The 5,357-nt window shown below is 34.9% G+C and overlaps 1 non-coding gene across 1 annotated transcript; it reads right to left on the bottom strand.

Moving 5' to 3' along the window:
• Positions 1 to 410: 410 nt before the first annotated feature.
• On the bottom strand, positions 411 to 517 carry LOC136201661 (small nucleolar RNA R71). Its single transcript, XR_010674006.1, has one exon. It is a non-coding gene; the product is annotated as a small nucleolar RNA R71 (small nucleolar RNA).
• Between the last annotated feature and the right edge of the window lie 4,840 nt (positions 518 to 5,357).

Here is a 5,357-nt window from a genome sequence, read left to right as displayed (position 1 = left end):
CCTTAAAAACCAAAGTAGTCCAGCCAGAAATCATGGCCGATCCACCGACACTTATGGATTATGCTAGGCCAGGAATGGCCGGTGTAACTAATAGTGTAGTTAGACCCCGTATAAACGCAAATCAATTTGAAATTAAGCCTGCTTTGCTTAATATGTTGCAAAACAACGTAATGTTTTATGGATTGCCTAACGAAAACCCTAATGCACATTTGACAAATTTCTTAGAAATTTGTGACACTTTTAAAATTACTGATGTAACAGCCGAAGCAATCAAACTTCGCCTCTTTCCTTTCACTTTGAAGGATAAGGCAAAAATTTGGTTAACTTCTATGCATGCTGCAACATTTGAAACTTGGGACCAATTAGCCCAAGCATTTTTACAAAAATATTTTCCCTTAGCAAAAACCGCAAGAGTCATCAAAGAGTTGACATCTTTTACACAAAATGATAATAAAACTCTTTATGAAGCTTGGGAACGTTTTAAAGAACTTCAACGTTTATGCCCACACCACCAATTGCCAGATGCACTTTTAATGCAGACATTCTATAATGGATTAAATCCTACGACTAGAGGTTCATTAGATGCTATGTCTGGAGGGTTATTTATGAAGAAGACGTCCGCCCAAGCAAGAGAACTTTTGGAGGAAATGGCAATCAACAGCAGTATGTGGCCCGCAGAGCGTGGACATATACCAACGGCGAAGCCATCATCCTCATGTACATCATCGGTTAAAGGTATAATGAATCTTGATCCTGTAGCAATGTTACAAGCCCAATTTTCTGCCTTATCGCACAAAATTGATAAATTTATGGCACCATGCGATCCTAATGATCCGATCCAGAGAGACATTGACTACGAAAGTATGAATGAGATAGAACAGGTAAATTTTGTCCAAGGACAAAACCAAACTACTAATCCTTATTCTAATACTTATAATCCTGGATGGAGAAATCATCCTAACTTTAACTGGAAAGATGGTAATAATAATAATAATGCAAATGCTAATCAATATCGTATAAATAATTATCAAAATCAAACAAGAGATACGATTAGCACTTTATCTTCAAAAATCGACAAATTTATAGATGCTATGAATGGAAAGGTAAGTAATCAAGACGATGGTTTTAAACGGATCAAAAATAAATTCGACCAGCTTATCAAAAACCAATCATCTAGCATCCATAATTTGGAGGTTCAAATTGGACAACTTGCTAAATCAATTTCATCCCGCAAAGAGGGAAGTCTTCCCAGCCAAATGGAAGAAAATCTGAAAGAGCATGTTAAGGCTATCACTCTTCGTTCGGGGAAAAACTACTTAGGTCCGGAAATGCCCGGAAATTCAACTTTACCTGGAAATGATTTACCAAAATCCAAAGAAGATACGTTGAAACAAAAGGATACGTCAATTGACTCTAATCCAAAACCTTTTGTACCAAAGCCACCTTTTCCACACAGGGTCCGAAATAAGGACCATGATAAACAACTTTTATCATTTTTAGACAAACTTAAAAATTTGCATATAAATTTAACATTCATGGATGCAATTACGCAAATTCCTAATTATGGAAAATTCTTGAAAGATTTAATTTCAAAAAAGATTAGTTGGGAAGGAATTTCATCCATTTCACTTTCTGAAGATTGTAGTTCGATAGTATCAAGCAAATTGCCTACTAAACTCAAAGGTCCCGGATGCTTTACCATTCCGTGTACTTTGGGAAATATGGAATTCCCAAGTTGTCTTTGCGATTTAGGAGCTAGTATAAACTTGATGCCATTGTCTATTTTTGAGAAATTAGGATTAGAAGAAGACATCAAGCGTACCAATATGGTTTTGCAATTAGCGGATCAATCCACTAAAAGACCATATGGTATAATTGAAGACGTTTTGGTAAAAGTTGACAAATTTATTTTTCCTACTGATTTTGTTATCTTAGATTTTGCTTATGATGCTAATTGTCCACTAATCTTTGGTAGACCATTCATGAACACGGGACGCGCTCTAGTTGATGTGTCGGAAGGAAAAGTAGTTTTACGAATAGGTGACGATAAGATCGAGTTCGATATAAATCAAGCGATGAAATATCCTATGGAGGATTTCGCTTGTATGAAGCTTGATTTAATTGAAGAATGTGTTAATGACATTGTTCAAAGAGAAGAAATAATAGAACCTGTAATGGGCGAAGAATTAGAAGATAAGGACCCAGAGCCTTTGATTCGAGAAGATGGACCAGTTCCGCCTTCAGTAATAGTTCCACCTAAATTAGAACTTAAAGAACTACCAAACCATCTGAGATACACTTTCCTAGGCGGAAGTGACACTCTACCTATAACCATCTCTAACAAATTAACAGAAAATCAAGAAGAAAAATTGAAAGAAGTTGTTAGAAATAGAATAGGAAGTATGGGATGGCAGATTTCAGATTTAAAAGGGATTAATCCTAGTATTGTAATGCATAGGATTCACTTAGAAGAAGATAAGCCACCTAAAGTGGATAGACAAAGACGTTTAAATCCGAACATGAAAGAAGTAGTCAAAAATGAGATTACTAAACTTTTAGACAATGGAATCATTTATCCTATTTCGGATAGTGAATGGGTTAGTCCAATCCATTGTGTACCCAAAAAGGGAGGTATAACTGTAGTGAGGAATGATGAAGGTGAATTAATACCTACGCGAACCACCACCGGTTGGAGGGTTTGTATAGATTATAGGAACCTAAATAAGGCAACTAGGAAAGATCATTTTCCTTTACCTTTCATCGATCAAATGATCGAAAGGATAGCCGGTCATGCATTTTATTATTTTCTTGATGGTTATTCCGGATTCTTTCAAATATATATTTACCCGGATGACCAAGATAAAACAACCTTCACATGTCCTTATGGAACATTTGCATATAGAAGAATGCCTTTTGGTTTATGTAATGCACCAGCAACTTTTCAACGTTGCATGACTGCAATTTTTAATGATTTCATCGAAGATATCATGGAAGTATTTATGGATGATTTTTCAGTTTATGGAGATTCTTTTGATGCATGTTTAAAAAACTTAGATAGAGTTCTTTCTAGATGCGAAGAAACGAATTTGGTATTAAATTGGGAAAAATGTCATTACATGGTCGACGAAGGAATTGGTTTAGGTCATAAAATATCTGAAAAAGGATTAGAAGTGGATAGAGCAAAGACTTCAGTAATAGAAAAATTACCCCCACCAACAACTGTCAAGGGAGTAAGATCTTTTCTAGGACATGCAGGTTTTTACAGAAGATTTATAAAAAACTTTCCTGTGATTTCCAAACCACTTACTAATTTACTTATGAAGGATTCAACCTTCGACTTTAATGAAGATTGTATTAAAGCTTTTGAAACATTGAAAACAGCCTTAGTCAGTGCGCCCATAATTGCTAAACCCGATTGGGATTTGCCTTTTGAAATCATGTGTGATGCAAGTGACCTAGCAGTAGGATGTGTTTTAGGTCAAAGAAATGATAAAAAATTACATGTTATTTATTATGCAAGTCATACATTGTCCGGTGCACAATTAAATTACAGAACAACAGAAAAAGAGATGTTAGCCGTAGTATTTACATGTGATAAGTTTAGGTCATACTTGTTAGGATCTAAAGTTATTATTTATACAGATCACGCAGCTTTACGTTATCTGTTTGCTAAGAAAGATGCAAAACCGCGTCTGATTAGATGGGTTTTGTTGTTACAAGAATTTGATATAGAAATTAAAGACAAAAAGGGGGTAGAAAACCTTGTCGCCGATCATCTATCGAGACTAGAAGATGAAAACGGCCCTATAGGTGAAACTGTCGGTATACGAGATGATTTCCCCGATGAACATCTCTATCATGTAGAAAGTATCATGTCACCATGGTATGCAGATTTTGCTAATTATCTTGCAACCGATATCGTTCCGGAAGGATTATCTCCCCAACAGAGGAAGAAATTTTTCTTCGATATTAAACAATATTTTTGGGAAGATCCCTTTCTATTCAAATCATGTGGTGACGGGATAATTAGGAGATGTATTGGAGAAAATGAATATGAATCTATAATAACAGAATGTCATTCCAGCTCGTATGGAGGACATAATGGAGTTAATAAAACGGTAGCTAAAATATTAGAATGTGGTTTCTTTTGGCCTACAATGTTTAAGGACGTTGGTTCATTTATTACTCGTTGTGATAAATGCCAAAGAACGGGAAATTTAGGAAGGAAAGATGAGATGCCCCTCACAAACGTGTTGGAAGTTGAAATCTTCGACATGTGGGGAATTGATTTCATGGGACCTTTTCCGCCTTCCAATGGTAAAACTTACATATTAATAGCCGTTGATTATGTTTCGAAGTGGGTTGAAGCAATTGCAACCCCTACGAATGATTCTAAAGTAGTTATTACTTTTCTTGATGATTTATTTTGTAGATTCGGTTGTCCTAGATACGTTGTTAGTGATGGCGGTACCCATTTCATAAATCGAAATTTTGATATGCTTATGAAAAAATATGGAGTACGCCACCGCGTGTCAACGCCATACCATCCTTAGTCAAATGGTTAGGCGGAGATCTCAAATAGAGAACTCAAATGGATTCTAGAGAAAACTGTTTCGTCATCAAGAAAAGATTGCTCATAAAAACTCAATAATGCGCTATGGGCATACCGTACTGCATTTAAGTCACCAATAGGAATGACTCCATATCGTTTAGTATATGGAAAAGCATGTCATTTACCAGTTGAATTAGAACATAAAGCCTATTGGGCTATTAGAAAACTTAATTTTGATTTACAACAAGCAGGAAAGAAACGTTTGCTCAATTTGAATGAGTTAGATGAGTTACGTCATTTATCATATGAGAATGCGAGGATTTATAAAGAGAAAGTGAAAAAATGGCACGATGCCAAGATCAAAGTTAAACACTTTAATGTTGGAGATAAGGTGTTGTTATTTAATTCACGGCTTCGTATATTTCCAGGAAAACTTAAGTCCAGATGGGCCGGACCGTATTTAGTCGTCAAAACATTCGACTATGGTTCTTTGGAACTTGAGGAAACCAACGGTAATCGTTTTAAAGTTAACGGTAATCGATGTAAAATCTATTACGAAAATATCTCCGAAATAGGAACTAATTTCGTAACAAGATTGCCTGACATATAAATCATTTTATTTTTCTAATAGTTAGTTTTTATTTATTTTTATTTTTTATTTTTATTTTTTATTTTTATTTTATTTTGTTTTAGATTATATCATTTTATTAGAATTTCAGATATAGAAAAATATATTCGAGTCATGATTTTAATTAATTTTTTGGAATTTCATGAGAAATAGAAAATTCAGTGATTCTCAGTTGAG

This window comes from Euphorbia lathyris, chromosome 7 (assembly GCF_963576675.1).
Source record: "Euphorbia lathyris chromosome 7, ddEupLath1.1, whole genome shotgun sequence".
Lineage (NCBI taxonomy): Eukaryota > Viridiplantae > Streptophyta > Magnoliopsida > Malpighiales > Euphorbiaceae > Euphorbia > Euphorbia lathyris.
Note: the sequence above shows the minus strand (reverse complement) of the source record. Positions and strands in the feature narration are given on the sequence as shown.